Source organism: Mesoplodon densirostris, chromosome 2 (genome assembly GCF_025265405.1).
Source record: "Mesoplodon densirostris isolate mMesDen1 chromosome 2, mMesDen1 primary haplotype, whole genome shotgun sequence".
NCBI lineage: Eukaryota > Metazoa > Chordata > Mammalia > Artiodactyla > Ziphiidae > Mesoplodon > Mesoplodon densirostris.
In genome coordinates, this window is record NC_082662.1 from 132,755,817 (window position 1) to 132,777,998 (window position 22,182).

Genomic DNA, 22,182 nt, shown 5'->3' on the forward strand with positions numbered 1-22,182 from the left:
TATTTTAAATATGCCTCAGTTTGTCTTTTAACATTGGTCGTAGAAGTTGGATTTGTGTCCAGTTTCTAGAACAGCGGTCGTTCTCTGGTCAGGCCTTAGGTGTTATGCATACAACGTTCCTCTTCTACCACCACCTTCTGGATGCCTCCACCCACTACCAGCTCCCGCGTATCAGATCCCCTAGATGTGGTCAGCAATGGCTTTCACATGCAGCATGCTCACATTATAATATCGCAGACACTCCTCCGTCCTCCAGCCAGCGTGTGAACTGAAACATTACCATTCCTGTTGAAGAGCCTGCTGTGACCACTTTCCCAAACACAGCCACTCCCCAGCTGACCCTGGGTAACCACTCTTCTGAACTTGGTCTCCATCACTGCATGGATGTCTTTCTATTTAGGCTACATTTTTAAGTATTCTTAAACCTCATATAGTATTCTACTATGTTTTCTCTTCTTACTTGCTTTTTTTAGTGTTATCTTTGCTAGGTTCATCCATGCTGACACGTAAAGATCTGTCTAGTTCATGTACTTTCCTCACTATGTAGGATTCCCATGTAGGGAAGTACAATAATTTATATGTGTATTTTCCTGTTGATGGACATTTAAATTGTTTCCAATTTTCAGTATGATTTCTGTTTTAAAAAATTTTTATATACTTTCTAAAGGTCACTTTACATTTACTGTTATTACAAGATATTGGCTATATTCCCTGTGTTGTACAATACATCTTTTTTAATATACATTTATTTATTTATTTTTAGCTGTGTTGGGTCTTCGTTTCTGTGCAAGGGCTTTCTCCAGTTGCGGCGAGTGGGGGCCACTCTTCATCGCGGTGCATGGGCCTCTCACCATCGCGCCCTCTCGTTGTGGAGCACAGGCTCTAGATGCACAGGCTCAGTAGTTGTGGCTCACGGGTCCAGTTGCTCCGTGGCATGTGGGATCCTCCCAGACCAGGGCTCGAACCCGTGTCCCCTGCATCGGCAGGCAGACTCTCAACCACTGCGCCACCAGGGAAGCCCCTATAATACATCTTTGAGCCTATCGTACACCCAGTAGTTTACATCTCTCACTTCCCCACCCCGTATTGCCCCCTCCTCCCCCTCCGCACTGGCAACCATTAGTTTGTTCTCTATATCTGTGTCTCCCCTTCTTTTTGTTATATTCGGTAGATTGCTGTATTTTTTAGATTCCATATATAGGTGATATCCTACAGTGTTTGTTTTTGTTTGACTTATTTCACTTACCACAATGTCCTCCAAGTCCATCTATGTTGCCGCAAATGGCAACATTTCTTTCTTTTTTAAGGCTGAGTAGTATGCCATTGGTTATAGGTACCGCATCTTCTTTATCCAGTCATCAGTTGCTGACACTTAGGTTGCTTCCTATCTTGGTAATTGTAAATACTGATGCTCTGAACATTGGGGTGCATGTATCTTTTCAAATACGTGTCTTTGAAAACACATGTTTTTGTTCTTTTTGGATTTATACCCAGGAGTGGAGTTGCGAGGTCATATGGTAGTTCTATTTTTAGTTTTTGAGACCCCTCCATACTGTTGTCCACAGTGGCTGCACCAGTTTACATTCCGACCAACAATGTACCAGGGTTCCATTTTCTCTAAAAATTGTAAATTTTCTTCCTAGGGGTAATTGAGATGATAGTTGAATAATAACATAAGATCAGGCAAAGTCTAAAGAAATTTTAGAAAAGCTGGATAGAGTAGGAAAACTTCTGTTCACTGGCGTCTGAATGTTAGAGAGACACCAAGACATGTGGGCCAAGTTGTGGAGAGAAGGGAAACACAGACGCAAGCTTGACACTTGGTGCAGCTTTTCTCCTTGGGGCATTTGCTGATTCAAATGTTACAGCCTAGGAGCTGAAAAGCCAAAGAGTTCGAAAGACTCTAACGACAGAAGCCAAATGGCAAGAACCGTTTTACATTGATAAACAGCATTTTAACTATGGAGAAGCAGAAAATGAAAAGAAAGAACTTTGCATTACATTTAATAAAAGTTTAGAGAGATCTTTGTGGTATATTAGTGAACTTATTTGTGGAAATTTAGCCATGTACATTGTGTTGGAGAGGCACCAAGAGTTCAAGAATTCTCACAATTTGAGTACACAGTTGCCTTAAATGTAGGCATGGTAGCATCCATTTACATAACAATGATTTGGAGGATGTTGTGTTAGTCAGCTCTTGCTGTGATAATGCTTTGGAACAAATCACACCAAAGTCAGTTACATAAACAAGAATTTATTTCTCTTGGACCTATGGGCTAGCTGCAGTGGCTCTCTTTTAGACCTCTAGATGGCTAGTTTTGCTCCGTGTTTTGGGTCAGTTTGAGGTCTGTCACACACCTCTTTGTCTGGAGCCCAACAGTGAGGCCGCAGCTCCCAGGCCCTGTCTTCTCTAAAAGTTCACTGAAACATAAGAGGTGAGCCCAACCGCACAAGCCCATTTAAGGCCTCTTCTGCTCATTTAAGGCCAACATGTCTGCTCATACTTCAGTGGCCAAAACATGTCACAGATCTAAGCTGTATTTAGAATATGTGTATTTGTTTAAAGTTGGGTGCTCTCACAGAAGAATATTGCATTTTGGACAGTGTTAGCTTAGCATTTCCATTGGCATTTGCAAACGTGATAAACGTCGTGTGCACTTTTTCACCTTTGAGAACTTTTTGAAATTGTGGGACAATTTCTATGGGAAAAGAGGAAGGTACATTTTAGAACTCAACTCTAGTTATAGCAGTGTTGGGAGAAGAATTAATGAGATAAGGTCAATACAAATGAAAGATTTAGGATTCACATATTCATAATTAACATTAGCATTCTTCAGACCATTCCTGGAGAATTGTGATGCTTGCTTTACATGATTTTATCATAAATCATTATAATCTGACCAAGCCACTTCAGTAAAACATACATCATACAGTACATCGCATTTTAGTTTTTCCTACCACTGCACAACTTCTCATCAGGCACGAAAGGCTACATATGGTTTGGTTCCATTTATGCCAGATGTCCAGCAGTGGCAGATCCATACATATGGCAACTATTATACATTAGTGGTTGCCAGGGGTTTGGAACAGAGGGAAATAGGGACTGACTCCTTAAAATGGGTGTAGGTTTCCTCTTGGGGTGATGAAAATGTTTTTCAGCTGGACAGCGGTGATAGTTGCACAACATTGGGACAGTACTAAATTCCACTGAATGGTACAGTGAATTGTAAAATGATCAAAATGGTGAATTTTGTGTTCTGTTCATTTTACTACAATAAAAAGGAGAAAGAATTAGGGAAAGACTTAGAGTTTGGGAAAGTAAGGTGAACTGGTCAAGAAAAAGACAGCTCTACTGTTCAGTTTTCTCTCAGCTCTCCCAGTGCATTAATCCTCAGCAAAAAGTAGCCTGAACTTGTAGATGATAGTCATTCAACACAGTGCAGGGAAAAGTAAATAAAATAAAAGCCAATTCTTCTTCTTTAGCACATCTATGAAAGGTTAACTTCCTGCTCAGCCACATGGACATTCATGAAGACGTTTCACTTTAGGTGTCCTGTACTTCAGTACTTTACTCACAGCTCATTCACACATGTAGGCAACAGCATTCCTTAATTCGATGGAATCTGCAGTGCTGGTTGTGATCAGTCTCATGAAAAGAAAAGGGAAAGAGGAAAAAGCCTCCACATTGACTTGGTGGTCTTGACAAAATGGATACAGAAGACAGCTTGAGTGTCAAACTGGAAACTTATTTTCCTTTTCCTTTTCTTTTTATCTTTCCTATCAGGTCTTCTGCCCACTTCCCACCCCCTTCTTTCAAACAGGAGAGACACTAATTAGCTGCTTTTTTTTTGTTTGTGCTAAAACAACTATTGTTTTGGGTTTCTTGTTGTTCGGTGAACATTTTGCTTTTACTGCCAAATGAGCTTTGGTGGTTGGTGTAGGGGGTCTCTTGGGAACTTAACTTTTTCCAGTTTAAGTGGGAAAGCTTTTTTGTTTGAATGGGCTTTTACTGGGTGCTTCAAGGTTTGCTCTTGGCTCTTTGATGGGGGACTGGATAGCACTGTGTTTCCTTTGAGGTTCCAATAAATAAAGGATCCTATGTCCTCCTGGGCACTTTGTGTTGATTTTGCTGTGTGTCCTCTCTAATAGCCAGATGCAGATTCCAGGAAAATGACATATAAATGAGTATAAGTAATCTAATATTTTTAGAATTTTCTTTGGCCATACTCCTGGTCTTATTCTACTTGTAGCAGATGGCTTTAAAGAGCATTAGCTATGTATATATTAAATATAACATAAATATACCAATATTAAATATTATATTGATATATAACTTTAATATACTAATATTTATATTAATGTATAACAATTATGTATTATATTAATATATATTTTTGCCTAGCGTATATTATATACAAAATATATGGGTAATGAAATGTATTTATATGGTTAATATGTTCATAATATTAATATGATATATCCTGTAATATTGATTATAAAACAATCATAATATATAAATTATAAATATATATATTTATATATATTATAAATATATAATTATTATTATCTGATATAATACACTATAGTTAATATATTCTATATAACACAATACGTAATGTGTTAGTATAAGACAATTATATTATGTAATATAAATATAATACATCTATAAAACTATATATATTTTAATTATACATTACACATACAAGTATGTATAGCTATTTATAATTTTATTTACATAGGAATCTGTTCATCATAACAATTGATGTAAAAATATGCAATATTTTCAATCAAATGGGCCTTAACCTCACTACCTACACATAACTACTTTTATAATCGTGAACCCTGTCTAACTCATGCTTCCATATCTCTCAACCTGCTTTTCTACACATGCACATAGATGACACACATTTATACACGATATATATGTATACTACCAGTTTTCAGTTCAATGTATATAACTATATAATATATATAATTATATTCCTGTGTATGTATACAAATGTAAATCAAAGGTATGTGTATAGGTATGTATTTCATTTGTTTATATAACTATATCATACAAATAATGTATGTGTATATAAATACATGACTATATACATACATACACAGAAATATACTTATTTAAACAAAAGGGACCTAAATAAACATAGTTCTCTAAGAATAAAACTAGTTATGTCTCACTGTTTCAATAAGAGTTTATAGTTTTCTACTGTATGTGCTTCTATAATTGTTATGAACAATTCCCACTTGTTGAATGTTAAGTTGTTTTAATTTTTTGCCATTATCAATGAAGCTCTAAAGAATACGGTGGGCAAGATTACTTGAAAAACTCTCCTGAAGGAAAACGGTTAGGTATGCTAGGTTAAATGTACACAACTTATTTTTAAGTGCGTGGTTGATTTTTGAAGTATGCAGTAGAAATTTCCAGGACCCATGAAAGAAGGGTGGTACATGTATGAGAGTTATAGCTATATTAGGAGTGGATTGAAGATCTTGATAGCTTAGAACAGAAGCTGGAAATCCTGTTTTTATGGAGCCAAGTGGCAAATATTTTAGGCTTTGTAGACCAAAGAGCAAAATTGAGGATATTATTTAGGTACTTAGGTAACCATTTAAAATGTTACCAGTTAAAATGTGAAAATTATTCATAGCTCACAGGCCATAGAAATAGGCATCTGTCTGGATTTGTAATACAGGCCATAGTTTAATGACACACCTGACATAGAGACTTGTTTATAAATGGCCATGACCACGTGAGAGGCAGGAGGTAAGACTCCATCCCTACTAGATGGGAAGTTAGAACTAAACCTATCTATCCCTAGCTTCACCTTCAATGAAAGGGTGTGCCAGGAGAAAAAAATATCTGCTGGCAAAAGGAGACTAAGACCAAATTCTCTTGGCCTCTGCTCTGGGTAGGAAACAGGTAGGAAATCTTGAGAATTCTGAACCCCAGATCTGTGTTCCCAGTGTTTGGGTTGCAAATTTATGTGCGGTCTTGCAAACAGAAGCTAAGAAATTAAGTTAAAATGCTCCCAAATCGGTGGTATTCCAAACACAGAACTAAACCCTTTCTGGAGAGGTAGACCTTCAACACAGGCCTATAGCATTCCCACAGATAAAGTTTAGCTAAACATGAGCTCATGATCTAAATTTACACAATAATGAAGAAATCAGCTAGAAGTGGAGAGAATCAGCAAAAAACAATCAATACCAGAATTATATTCCCAAGGCCATCCATCAGATGTTGGAATAATCAGGTGCAAGGCAGAACATATACATAAAACTACAACTGAAACAAGGAACAAGGATGTTTTAAAAGACTGGGTAGGATCTTTAAAACATTTTTCAAGTACATGTCATTGATAAAGCTAAAAACTCGAAGGTTGTGTAATACAGCAGATTAATCATGGAGAAGTGTGTATTTATGCTGTTTTTAAAAATATGGCAGGTCAGATTTTCTGCCTAATTATATAAGTAGATTTATCTTTAAAAAATACACATTATTTTAAAGACTTATTGGCTGTAAAATAAGTTAAGGTTATTTCAAAGGGCTTCTCTCCAAAGAAAAGTGAGAAGTAGCAAAACACAGAAAGTCGAGAGGAAAAAATGTCAATATATACATTGCGGTAGGGTGAACTAAGCCTTAGGCTAGCAACAGTGTGGACGAGCTGACCCTTAGATACTTACAACTAATCTGGAATCTTCAAAAAGTTCAACTATTTATAACTAAAAAGATTTCTTAAAATTAATAACCAAGTGTTTTAATTGACATCAGAAGAATAAAACAATAAACCCTGAGAACATAGAAAAATAGATAATAAATATATGAGCAGAACTTAATAAAACAGAAAAAAGTATAAAATTGAAGTGATTTAGTAAGTCAAAAGAATATTCTTTGAAAAGATTTAAAAAACACACTTTGATTAAGCAAAACAAAAACATAAGTAAATAATATACAGAAAGAATCAGGACAATGTTAGAGCAGAGAATATATGAAATGCCAGTAAATTTGAACATTTATGTAAAGTGGACAATTTCCTAGATACTAAAGTTTACCAAAACTGACACAAGAGGAAATTTATAGCTGGAGCTCTTTCACCAGTAAAGGAATTATGTCAATAGTTTACAATCTTTCACCAAGAAAATACCAGACCCAGCCAGATCATTTGGGAGGTGAATTCTATGGAACTTCTATTAAACAGATAACATGAATATGAACAAGGAAAAACTTCTAGAGATAGCGAAGGAAGAATGCTCCTTTATTCATCTTATGAAGTCTATATAATCCTAGTACTGAAAATAGATTAGGACTGTAAGGAAAAAGAAATTTACAGGTCAAATTTACTTGTAAATATAACAGCAAAAATTTTAAACTATGATATTAGCTACCCAAGTTCACTAGAGTAAGAAGAAGCATGAGCAAGTTAGGTAATCCAATGAATGAAAAGGTAGTTTAATGTCAAGGATATATATCAATAGATTGAAAACACCACATTTTATTTCTTTCATCTGTCTCTTTAAAAAATGACAAGTACTTATATTGATCTCTCTTGTACTAGGCACTGTGCTAAGTCACTTACATATTTACTCCTTTAAACCTTCTATCATCCCTGCGGGAAAGTTCTATTTTGCTTCCATTTCTTAGCTAAGACTCTTACCCCCAGGAAAGTGAAGCAACATTTGTAAGTTTTTGTGGATGGTCAGTGATGGGACCAGTACAGGAACATCCAAAGTCTGTGCTTGGAAACAGCGCCCCATGTTGACACTCACATTACAGATGAAAGGAAAGGAACCATGCACTTACCATATAGATTAAGTCTCACATTACAGGTTAAAGGAAAGGAACCATGCACTTACATTATAGATTAATACCCCCATAACAGGTTAAAGGAAAAAGAAACATGTGCTTCCTCAAAAGTTGTAAAGAAAGCATATCCATTTCTTAATATATTTCCCAATTTCTTTTGCTTGTTTTCTGACCTTTGTAGTGCATTTTGCCATGAGGCAAATTTTATTTCTTATATAATTAAATGTATCCTTTTTTCTTTGTATCTGAGAAAGGTATTCCTCATGAATACCTTATTTCATGTCTCCCAGGTTTCTGATACTTTTACAGTTTCATTATTTTTTAACTTTTAGCTACTTGCTGTATCTAGAATTTAGTAATGATAGCCATATTTTCCCACGTTTGTTGAATAATTTTTGCTGCTGATCCAAAACGTGAATTTTATTTTAAACTCAATTCCTTTATGCTCTTGCATCTAATTTTAAGATGCTTCCTATTCCACTGGTTGTTTGCCTATCTAAAACAAAATGCTACCTCAATTATAATGTAATTATAATATAATAAATGTAATTAGTAATCATAATACGATATATAATAAATAGCATATATAAAATAACAAAATATAATTTACCATATAACAAGGTCCAAGGAGAGCAATACTATACAATCACTTGAAATATCCCGCAAAAGATAGTTTATAAAATTCAATATTCATTTGTAATTTAAAAGAAAGAGTAAAATAGGGATTGATGAATGCTTCCAAAATAAGAAGAAATTATATGTCTACAAGAGAAAGAGGTAAATGATAAACTTTAGTAACACTGGCAATAAATGCAGGACAAGATGAGGATGCCTGATATAATGTTAAAGAAAAAGTATTATGTAACATTGTTTTTGCAGCACTGATGAGTTCAGTGAAAAGAGAATCTCATAGAAAAGAGTATCTCGTTCTTCTTAATGTCTGTACACTTGTCCATTGCATGAACATAGCAGCTTATTTAGCCAATATGTTACTGATCTGCATCTGGATTTCTAGGTTTTCATGGAATTTTTTATTATGCACAATTGTTTCAAACACTAGGACTTCCTCTTATGTTTATATCTTTTGAAAAAAACAATATCTCCACAGATGATTTATCTGTGCTGGCTGCTAGCTGACTTTGGGTACTTCTCAGTTCTTCCCTTTACCTTCCTTGTCAATATGAAAACGGAAGGCAAGAAGGTCTCCTGTTTAGAGACTGTCAAGATAGATCTTGGTGATAAAGTCTTGGTGGTAAAGGCTAAAAGTATCAACCCAGAACAAACGTTTTTCCAGCTGTAACTATGTGTGATTCCCTTGGCTTGATTCCGTAGAGGATGTAAGACAAGACTGTAGAATCTGCCGTCAAAGTGCTTCCAGTAGGATGAGCTAAGTCAAGTATGGTGGCATATGTAATTCAAGACAAAATATAATGTCTCCTTTTCTCTCCTAGCAAAACTTGGTGGAGTGAATGTAGAAGTCACTGTATGCTTTGAATTAAAGGAACACAATAAATCTTGTTTTGGAAGGTAAGTATTCTGGTCTCTTTGTGGAGATGAATTGGAAATTGTCTAGAAGAAGGAAAATGAGGTTAACCAAAGTTAAACTCATAAATAATTGAGCATTACTTAAATATCTGTGGTCTATGTTTGTCTTTGATCATAATTTCTCCCAATTTATAGACCTCTTTGATACTTGATGAATCCTTGTCAAAGATGCACTTAACAATGGTTATCACTTGTGTATTAGGTTTTGCCTGGGCCCTGAAGAAACGATCCTAAATTACCAGCTATGACTGTCACTTGATTTCCTCACAGAGAACAATCAGAACTCCTTATCTTAAGTGGCTTGGAATGTGAAAGTAGTTAGTCTCTTAGATATTGTTAGAGGACCCTACAGAGCCCATTGGTGAAAGTTTGGAAAACATGGGGCTTCTTAAAATTGATTCTTGTAGTGCTATAGGAAAGATCACTGAACCAAAAGGATAACGGTGTTTCTGGTTCTGTTGTTAGCGTTCTCCATGGAAACATTGCTGAAGCTTCTGGACTCAATTTCCTTCCCCATGTGTGAATGTCACTGAAAATATCCAACTCCATTCTATCCCCATATAACTTCAGGAACTAAGCAAAATGAAGACTCAAAATTCACTTCAAATAATGAAATGAATATATAAAATAGAATGGAACTGGGAAAATACCTGGTTTAAATTCTGGAAAGTACCAACTATACAATTCTGGACAAGTTGCTTACTCTTGCTTAGTCTAATTTAATGCCCACCTCACAGGATGTTATGATGATTAATTTAATATCTTTGTATAACACAGAGGGTTATGTAATTTCTTTTTGTTTTTCTTGAGTAAATACATATCCTTAAGCAACTCACTGTAAACAATAGTTACTTACTTGCTTAAATTACTCTTATCTTCTATTATCACCTGAACTGTGTCCTGCTCAGGTTAATATGTGGAAGTCTTAACCCCCAATACCTCGTAATCTGACTGTATTTGGAGATAAGGTCCTTAAATAGGTAACTGAGGTCAAATGAGGTCAAATGGGTGGGCTCTAATTCAATATGACTGGTGTCCTTATAAAAAGAAAATATTAGGACACAGACATGCACAGAGAGAAGACCATGTGAAGACCAAAGGAAAACATGGCATCTACAAACCAAGAAGAGATACCTCAGAAGAAATCAATCCTGTTGACACCTTATCTCAGATTTCTAGCCTCTACACCTGTGAGTGAGTAAATTTCTGTTGTTTAACCTCCTCAGTCTCTGGGACTTTGTCATGGCAGCTCTAGGAAACTAATACAACGTTTTATGGCCTCCTTGTCTCAAGTTGAAAGTTCAATATTTGGCATCATAGCTAAGAAACAAAAATATCATCTACATTCCTTGTTGTAGTCTTTCTTCCCCATTCTCATCGCTAGTAATTTCCATATTTGGGTCTATTTTCTGTATCTTGTAAACAGAGCGTTACGCTCATTTCTTGTCTTACTGCTAAGATACAATAAATGTGCAGATACCGAATAGATTTTGGAGAAGTGCAACATATAGTTGATACATGTGTGATATGTGTGTATTCATATAATTTATACTTTTTCTCTATTTTCTTCCTTTGGTGTCAGCTAAGATTCTCTGCTTTTGTGACTAGCGCTCCTGAATACTAATCCCTGAATTTAATTCACCAAAAATTGTCAAAAGTAATAATCATATGGGGAAAGAGAGAGTGATAGAGGGAGAAGAACAAACAATCAGGCAAGGGCAGTACTGTGAATTATTAGGGTCTTATTAATAAGATTATGTTAGTCTAGAGGAAATGACCGTAAGTACCATCAGTGAGCCCAGTTGGTCTTTACTGAGTGCTAGACACATCCCTGAGTTCTGTTCTTAGTCTCCAACTGTATGATGACTACTGTCTGGAAGTATTATCTGAACAACTAAAGTCACTTAATGGAAAAGGTATATGTCTTTAGAGAAGCAACAGTAATTTTTCTATCTGATTAAAAAGCAATGTTGACTGTCTGGAAACCTCAGTCATATTTGTAAGCAGAAAAGCATTGGCTATTAAAAGTGGATGATGTAAAGAGATAATCAGAAACTTTGGCGATAGGTATACCTGGATTTAATTCTCACTTCTACCACTTGGCAGCTGGATAGCCTTAGGCAAGTTTCATACCTCCCTGAAATTCACTTAATTCAGTCTGTAAAATGGCATAATAACTTATTATAGCATCCTTTTAGGAATTTTAAATCAGTTATTGAAATAAAAGTACACACTATATAGACAAGTATGGATTCCTCAATAGGTGTTTGACCTTTCATTTCTCCAGTATCCCACCCCCATCAAATAAAGAAAAATACTTTTTAAAATTTACAAATATTTCATTATTCTAAAGTTAAAGCCATAAAAATAAAAATAATCAACTGGCCTACGATCATACCATTAGAAGAACAGAAAACTAGGTGTTCATGAGAGTTCCAAATTAGAATACAAGTTTTCATTAGGCACCTGTTTATGTATGCTATTCTGCTCTTTAAAATAAATAATTAAATTTGAAAGACTTATTTCCTCACTTTTAAGACTTTATTAGTTTACAAATTACATATCGACCTATGCTAAATATTATACCGACCCATGCTAATGAATTCAGTACAGAAAACAAAAAACACTGCACTCAAGCAAACTACATATATGTGTGTGTGTGTATATATATATATATATATATATATATATATATATATATATATATATATATATATATATATATATATTACTTAAATGCATTTATATCCTAGCGTGTCTCATAAAGCATTGTGGTAACTCACCGGAATACATACAATCAAATATAATGGCAAAAGCACTTAATATAAACAGGGCCAAGGAAACATAGACAGAAGATGAAGAAAAGATGAGGGAAATGTGAACAGGAGGAAGTGTAGTTAATCGAGTTGTATGCTTTGACCTTAAGATTCTCTGTGTGGGGACTTCCCTGGTGGCACAGTGGTTGGGAATCCGCCTGCCAGTGCAGGGGACATGGGTTCAAGCCCTGGTCCAGGAAGATCCCACATGCCATGGAGCAAATAAGCCCGTGTGCCACAACTACTGAGCCTGTGCTCTAGGGCCCATGAACCACAACTACTGAAGCCCGCGTGCCACAACTACTGAAGCCCCAGCGCCTAGAGCCCGTGCTCCGCAACAAGAGAAGCCACAGCAATGAGGAGCCCGCACACCACAATGAAGAGTAGCCCCCGCTCGCCCCAACTAAAGACAGCCTGTGTGCAGCAACAAAGACCCAACACGGTCAAAAATAAATAATAAATAAATTTATTAAAAAAAAAAGATTCTCTGTGGGTAAAACAACATGTAAATAATTGGTTACCACATTATCTGAAGGTGCCAGACTGCACATTAACAGTCTGACACAAAGGGACAGCAGAGGAAAACTATTCAAAGATAGAGATTTTTAAATATTTGCAGTTTGAAACCTTTTAGAGCACGTATAATGAGCTCAACACACATTTCAACACTCAACATGTTAATCACATGTTCAAAGTATGTCTCAAAGTCATTGGAAATAGCTGTTGTCTCTGTCCCTGATATCCAAAACTGATCTGTGATGTGTAAAACTCAGGACGTATTGATATCCACTTTTTGGCATCTGAACAGGAAACAAAGTTGTTTCGCAGTGATAATAAAGAATGAAGTAAATGCAAAAGGATACAAAAGACAAAGTACTGAGGGAATGTATTAACAGAACGAGTCAAACTAAATTCTGGTGAACTGGGGCCTACGATTGTACACACTCCATGGAAATACCCCAGCCTAAATACTGGCATAGGAGGAAGGATACTGCGAAGCCCATCACAGTATAATCCTTTAAAGTGTCCCTTTCAAGGTTGGCTCCACCCAACACTGAGTATAGGAAATCTTCCCATCAGGCAGAAACACTGGCTGCCCAATGATTGACCAAGAAATTAACACACTAATGAATAAATGATGCTAATTTATTTCTGTCCCTGACAATGGGAAACAGCACACACTCTGTGTCAATGGTATGTCCTCTTTCCCACTTTTCTAAGTGGTAAATTATGTTTTTCCCTTCATTGCTTTATATCATGTGTGGCAGGCATGATGGGAAATGGCTATCAATGGTTCTGTTATTGATTTCTACCTTCATTTCACTGTGGCTAAAGAAGATACTTTGTATGATTTCAATTTCTTAAAAATGTATTGGTACTTGTATTGTGGCCTAACATATGGTCTTTCCCGGAGAGTGTTCCATGTGTACTTGAGAAAAATGTGTATTCTGCTGTTGTTGAGTGGAGTGATCTATATACGGCTGTTAGGTTTAGTTGGTTAAATGTGTTATTCAGTCCCCCTACCTCTCTACTGATCTTCTGTCTAGATGTGTTTTCCATTATTGAAAGCAAGGTATTGATCTCCAACTATTATTTTAGAACTATCTATTTCTTCCTTCAATTCTGTCAATGTTTGCTTCACATATTTGGGGGTTGTTTGGTACATATATGTTTACAGGTGTTCTATCTTCTTGATAGATTGAACTTGTTATCAACATATAGTGGCCTCCTTTTCCTCTTGTGATAGTTTTTGATTTAAAGTTTATTTTGTGTGATAGTAACATAGCCATCCCAGATCTATCTTCCTTCCTTCCTTCCTTCCTTCCTTTCTTTTTCTGTCTCTCTTTCCTTCTTTTTTGTTACTATTTGCATGGGATATTTTATTCTATGCTTTAACTTTCAAGCAACTTGTGTCTTTTGAAATCAAGTGAGTTTTTTGCGGACAGCATATACTTGGATTATGGTTGTTTTTAAAGTCCATTCTGCCAATGTTTATCTTTTTATTGGAGAGCTTAATCCACTTACTTTTTCAAAAATTACTGATGAGGAAGAACTTAATTCTGTCTATTTCCTGCTTGTTTTCTGTATGACTTATGCATTTTTTGCCCCTCATTTACTCCATTACTGACTTCTGTGCTTAGCCGATTTTCTTGTGGTGAACTCTTGATTCCCTTTTCATTTCTTTTTGCATATAGTCTATTGATATTTTCTTTGTGGTTATCAAGAAGATGACATTTACCATTCTAAAGTTAAAACAATATAATTTCAGTTGAAACCAACTTCAGTAGCACACAGAAACTCTGTTCCTCTACAGTTCCGTTCCTCCTCTTTACATTATTATTGTCACAAATTACAGCTTTATACTTTGTGAGCCCAAAAACATGGATTTATGATTATTTTATACATTTGTTTTTTCAATCATGTAAGAAATAAAAAGTAGAGCTACAAGCCAATAACACAATACTGGCTTTAGTATTTGCCCATGTATTTATCTTTACTGGAGATTTCTATTTCTTTCTACAGCTTCGAGATGCTGTCTAGTGTCCTTTCATTTCAACCTGAAGGTTCAATTTAGCATTTCTCATAGGGCAATGGTAGGAAGTTGTAAAATAAATGCCCTCAGCCTTTGTTCATCTGGGAATGCGTTAATTTCTCCCTAAGTTTTGAAACCATTTTGGCCAAATATAGAATTCTTGGTGGACAATTCTTTTTTCTTTCAGCACTTTAAATATGTCTGGCCTCTTGCTTCCGTGGTTTCATATAGGAAATTAGCTCTAATCTTTTTGAGGATCCCTGCTTTGTAACAAATTTCTTTTTTCTTTCTCCTTTGGGAGAAAAGATTCTTTCTGTGTCATTTGGCTTCTGAGAGTTTGATTATACTGTTTTTTGCTGTGGGGTTCTTTGAGTTTCTCTTAGTCCTGAAATCAGCCAAAGATTTATAGCAACCAAACACATAGTGAACCAGGGAAGAGGCAATTTGAAAATCGCAGGAAAGCTTTGTGGCATTTTTACTTGCCCTTGTCCCATCCACTGTTAGTGTAGTGATGGTCTTAAAGTGGTGGAGTCTTAATGCAGTGATAGTCTTAAAGTAGCAGCAGACCATTCCTAGTATGGGACCCTCAATCCTGCTTCAGGAGGGAGCAGAAGAGACCGTACTCTCAGATTATTATGTGTATTTGTTCTAACCTATCTGTTCTGGGCGCTACCTGAAGGACTGACACAAGATGCTTATCTCTGTCTTAGCTAACTTGGAACACAGTCTGGAAAAGCAGTGGTCATTGCTCAAAAAAAGTGCAAGGTGAACCAACAAAGCACAGATGCCTGGGGCAGAAGACTGTGCATTGAAATACAACAGACCACAGAAGATGCAGGAGCCAAAGTTGGGGGAGATTCTTTGGGAAATTAGAACCTACAAAAAGTACACATGTGTCCAGAGAAATTAGGAAAGCCACATGCATACTCGAGATAAGATGCATGTTCTGAAAACACCAGAGGAGTCTCTAAGCTTTTACCATGGGCTGAGCCCTGAACTCAATGCAGGTCAGCTAAATGTTGAAGGAGTGATCCAGCAATCTGCACAATGGGCAGAGGTGTGTGGTTTTGAGTGTGCATGTGGATGTGCTTGTGTGTATTTATTTTTGTTTGTTTTAGGTGCAGGAATTCAAGGAAATCTCTGTCAAAACATTAGCTAAACATGAACTAAAGGAACAGAGACTTCAGTGCGTACATACGATAAGGAAAACAGTCATTGCAAAAATAGTTTGGAAAGGTCCCTAAACAAACAGACTACTACAGCCTCCAACAATCAAAAGCCCAGGAAACCCTGGGAAAGTGGGAGAATCTGATTTCCATAGATACCACATTATACTATTGAAAGACAAATTTTCAACCAAAAAAATCACAAGGTATACAAAGACATGGAAAAGTATGGTCCATTTAAGAAAACAAATTAATTGATGAAACCATCCCTAATGAAGCCCAGACATTTCTCCACTGCATATTCTTGCCTCCTTTGTCATAGATTCATTGACCATAAGTGCATGGGTTTCTTTCTGGGCTCTCTATTCTGTTCCAGTGATCGATGTTTTTGTGCCAGTACCATACTGTTTTGATTACTGTAGGTTTGTAGCACAGTCTGAAGCCAGGGAGCATGATTCCTCCAGTTGTGTTCTTCTTTCTCAAGACTGTTTTAACTATTCGGGATCTTTTGTGTTTCCATACAAACTTTAAAATTATTTGTTCTAGGTCTGTGGAAAATGCCCTTGATATGTTGATACAGACTTCATTGAATCCGTCGATTTCCTTGGGTATGATGGTCACTTTAACAATATTAATTCTTCCAATCTGTGACCATGGTATATCTTTCCAGCTGTTTGTGTCATCTTTAATTTCTTGTATCAGTGTCACATAGTTCCCTGGGTACAGGTCTTTTACCTCCTTAGGCAGATTTATTCTTCTGTATTTTATTCTTTTTTACGCGATTGTAAATGGGATTGTTTCCTTAATTTCTCTTTCTGATAGTTCACTGTTAGTGTATAGAAATACAGTAGATTTCTAGATATAAATTTTGTATCCTGCAAATTTACCAAGTTCATTTTTGAGCTCTAATAATTTTTTGATGGTGTCTTTCAGATTTTCTATGTATCATGCCATCTGCAAACAGTGACAGTTTTACTTTTTCCTTTCCATTTTGGAGTCCTTTTATTTATTGACTTTTCTTGTCTGATTGCTGTGGCTAGGACTTCCAAAAGTACCTTCAATAAAAGTGGTGAGAGTGGGCATCCTTGTCTTGTTCCTGATCTTAGGGGAAATGCTTTCAGCTTTTCACCATTGAGTATGTTAGCTATGAGCTTGTCATATATGGCCTTTATTATGTTGAGCTGTGTTCCCTCTATGCCCACTTTCTGGAGAGTTTTTACCATGAATGGATATTGAATTTTTTTCAAAAGCTTTTTCTTCATCTATTGAGATGATCATATGGTTTTTAGTCTTCAGTTTGTTACTGTGATGATAAGAGACCTAAGGGAGCTACAGAGGCTAAGTGACCTTTCCTTCCCTGAATGGGTAGGTATCCTTGTTCTGCCTTCTAATTGAGTTAGTATCTGAGTAAAGAACTGCCAGGTGTCATTTAGTTCACAATACACTGCTGTGGCCATATAGAAATGAATTTGCCTAAATCGTTTGGCTTTTCTAAATTATAGTAAATGAATATACTGAATGAATACTTCAACTTAAGGAAATGTTCTTAAAAATATATTAATGTAGGCACTTCAGCGGAGAATTGAAAACAAAACAAATAATTCAGGTAAAATTAAAGTACACTCAGTTGTATCCAGTTTCCTCTTGTAAATCTCTCTTTTTCATTTGAGTGGACAGTCACTGGAGAATATCTGACTTGGGGCTAAGGAAATATAAGCCTCCTTGGCCACACTGTATTCCCTTATGTCGTTTAATAAAGACACCAGTTGGGTTGCTGAAAAAAATAGTGGGAAAAATCAATCCCTCACATCCAAAGGGCAGCTCTTGAAAATATGTGGATTGTTGTAGTCATTTTGCTCTTCTGGCCTCAGAAGTTCTAATCTTAACCTTAGCCCCTCATGCAGAGAGACTTTTTAAACCAATTCGCACATTACTCATTATGTGACTGTTGAATAAGAGAAACCCAGCTCTTTTCCTGTGCTTTCAAGCAGTTATCTTCTTCAAAACTTTGTTTGGATTGTTATACCTTAATCTTGCCTGGCAAGGGACTTATGGGAAGGTTCTTATTGTTTGAAAGTTTGGAGCCAGTATCTGCAAAGAAAGAAGAAAGTAAAGAAGGAAAGGTGTGTTTATCAAACATCCCAATAGTGAAAGTGTGTGAAAGCAACTTTTGAAAAAGTGAATCTGTCAGAGTTTAGCCGTATTATTACATTTTATTTTATTCATTGAACGTAAATAATTATCAGTGAATCCTTTCTAGATTTTCTAGTTTCCCAAAGTTCCCTGTATTCACATTCTAAGCTGAAAAATGGTATTTTAAGTCACTGCTCTCCACCTTATATTATCTATAATCACTCCTCATGACCTCCTCCTTCAAAGAAACGTGATCCTGAGAAGTGTCCTTTGTTTGTCTTTGTGGAATAAGTGATGGGGATGTATCCTGGAGACCTGTGAGATGTTTAAATTGTGGCCTAATGAAACTAGGATGGAGAGTTCTGGAAAGATCTGGAAAGATGGCTGGTAGAGTGTGGCCAGATGTGGGAGAAGAGACACGTACAGAGAGAGGGAGAGGAAATTTTCAGAGGGAGACAATTAAACAAATAATTCAGTAAGTTTTGTTGTGTGGTGTGGGATGCAAGCCTTTCTCTCCCCCTTTCCTTCACAATCTCTTTGTTAAAGACTGTGTTTTTCATTAGTTTTACTAAGATAGGATTTGCCGTTTTCTTTGGATACTGAGAATGGACCCATGAAAACAGTTACATTTGGGTTATCTCTGACTATCTTTAATGAAGAACATAAATATTGGCCACACTATCTATGCACATGCTATCACCATGCCTTTTTTGTTCTCTGTTCATATATCTAAGTCCTCTTCTTTGAGGTCAATCTCAAATCTCATCTGAAATGTACATTTATTGATAGATTCAACCCATAATGAACTGTCCCTTCTTTGTGCTCCTTAGGCTCTGATTATTTATAAAAACTCATTTTTGAACTTAGACGCTGTCCAATATGATATATTAGTTATTTCATCAGCATATGTTATATCCTCAACACAGTTATTAGCTTTTGTGGGGCCGGGATCATACATTCTGTAATTTTTCTCAGTACTTACACTTACTTTGATAGAAACCACATTCATTCATCTAAACATCATTTATTGAGTGTTAATTAAATGTCTCAACTCAGTCAATATTGTTTGAATGAATGCATGCATGAATGACGGAGTATGCAATAGGTAGCCTAATGTACCGCCCGATGTGAAAACACCAAAAACATAAACACAAAAGCAAGCCAAAAAGTGGACCAGGACTTTCTGTAAAATATCCTGCTTTTGTTGGATGAGGCCATGAAAATCAAAATGCTCCTGAAAGGTCTTAAGAGCTGACCAAGAATAGTAAACAACTGAAATTCTCTCAGGCTTATTCAACCCTATCACTGGACACATTTATACCTCTCAGGAATGTTATTAAAAGAAGAGATTAATAAAGCTTTTATAGATGAGTTGATAAATCTCTAAATATTTAAATCTTCATTTCCTCCTAGGTTTCTCTAGTTTGGGTTTCCAAAAGATTTCAAGAAACCACAGGATAATTTAAAAATTAGACATTATCTTTCTTACCTTCATGTTTTTTGATGGTAAACACATTTTATTTTCTCCATAGTGCTGCCCAATTTCCACCAGTACAGTTCTTAAGTGAATTTTGCTCTGGATGGTGGTATATATAAGATGTAAATGAATTGTTTGTATATGTTTTAGAATTCTTCAAAAGGGCCTGGCCATGGGAATGCATTGAATCTTACTTAAATAAGTAAAGTAACTTCCTCAGAATTATTATTTTATTCTGGTTAGGATACTCTCTGCCCTGGTTTGTTAAAATTTCCCTCTAGAGTGGTTTTAATTTTGTTTCTGATAGGGTCCTAGGATTTATTGCCACACCCATCCTGCATCTGGTTTTCTTTGAATTACTCTCCTTGCAGTTTCTGATTCATACAGGGCCTTACAGGTTAGTGACAACCTGGCCATCACAACTCTGGGAAGGACAGGCCTACTTTTCAGAGGTGTTGATGTTTTCTGTACCTGAAGGTTTTCAAGAGATATCAATCTTCCTCACCACCTCCCTTGGCCCTCTTAATGGACTAAGCAGTTCCTCATGAAAGTTCTGTAGGATATCTGTACTAACTTCTCCATATTGTTCCATCCTGAGTCTAAATTCCTGGCCTCAAGGTAATGTTAGATTTCTAGCTCCAGCCCCTATGTACATAAGGCCTATACTAAGGAACGGAACCCATACACATCAGTCTGCTTTTATTTCTCTGGATTTAATTTCTCTGTTACTTTCTGAAACATGCAGGTGTTCCTTTCTTTCTTTTAATCTCAGCTATGTGCTTTTAACATTTTCAAAACTGACCCAGAATTTACATGTGTCTCCAGTAAGAGTACATTAAATTGAGCTTAGTCTGCTCTTCTACTGGCATATTTGAGATCCAAATAATTTGCTACTTAACTGGATTCAGTTACCTGTATATTTCAGGCACGTTAAACTCACCATGTTCCAAATTTCCCCCTTTATAGTTAGTAATTTTCTTGGGAATCTGGATAACATTAGATGGAATAAAGTTAGTGAGTGGCCCAGGATTGCCTGAAATTTTGTTTGTCAGAGTGGCCAGGGAAAGTTAAGCAAAGAAGAAAACCAAATGAAAAACAGAATCACATTATTATGGCTGAGACAAGATTCCATGCAGAACTCTCTGTAGAGCTGGGTTGGGTCATAACTTATGCCAGAGCTCTAGGTGGGGTTGACACCATCTCATGCCAAGCTCTCAGTTCTGGGCTAACGTCATCTCTGGTCCACTCTATGGAGTGGAAACTTTGGAGGAATGGCCAATGTGTTCCACAGTGTCGGAAGAGGGGAATTGTGAACGTTACTTTCTAAATTGTGGAGGAACTAACCACTGTAAATGTGCCTTGAACTATGGTGTTTAATTTGACCAGTCAGATCAATGACTTTCCCCTTGAATGAAATGCTGCTACGTATATGAGCAGAAAAACAAAACTGGTATAAGGAATAGATAGCTAGTGGGAAACAGCTGCATAGCACAGGAAGATCAGCTCTGTGCTTTGTGACCACGTAGAGGAGTGAGATAGGGAGGGTGGGAGGGAGGGAGATGCAAGAGGGAAGAGATATGGGGACATATGTATATGTATAACTGATTTACTTTGTTATAAAGCGGAAACTAACACACCATTGTAAAGCAATTATACTCCAATAAAGATGTTTAAAAAAAAACTAGTGTAAGGAGCTGGAGAGACTGGGAGTCTTATTTTCTCAGCAATTAACTTTTCGTCGACCATGACCTACCCTTTGAGTCTCCTAGACCTTGGGGATGATCGCAACCCCTTGGGTTGGGTGATGGAAACCCCATCTTCACTAGAACCTCTATAGTTCACTTTGATTTTTCCCACTCCGTCTATCCATCCCATGTATGCAGTCAGACATTTGATCTTGGACTTTTACTGACAAAATATCCTTGAATATAACCATTTCTTTTCACTCCCACTGCTACTGCTTTTGTCACTGCCTTAACTAGGGCTTTATCTTTATGTTCTTTATATAAATATATAAATATCTATATATAAATAAAATGTAATATTAATTCTGATGATTTTAAAGTCTTTTCTTGATAAAGACTTTTCCTGATAAATATACACAATATCGTATATAAATATTTTTGTATTATCTGTTCTTTTCTTAGAATTTTAGTCATATGATTCTATCTCTTGGTATGTCTAGAACTTTTTGATTGAAGGCTGACTATTTTATTTGGCTTTTAAAATTTTTCTCAGTGGAAATGTTGTTTTGCTTCAAAATATTTTACTCTACCTGGAAGTAGCAAATCTTCAAATTACAATTTTTTAAATGCTTTCAAGTATCAATACTATAGGTGTCACAAAATCTAGAAAAATGACATTTGAAAATTAACTACTGCCAGATGTGTCTCTATAAAACTTTTTCCCTACTCTTGTAGCTATATATTCTTTAACTGCCTCCTCATATGACAGTTTATGTGTTTTAGAAATAAAATTTTAAGAAATAAACTTTGTAGTTTATAGACATAGATTTCTTTTCACATGGTTGATTAGAGTTTGCTTTTAGTTATTAATAGTTTAGAAAAGTTTATTTCAGTGTCACAATTTATTATTGATAATGTCGCATTAATGTTCATTGTTAACTTTGAGAAAACCTCTATGGATTACTTCCTCATAAATATTTACTATTATAAATGCATTACTGATTTCAGTACTGCTATAGG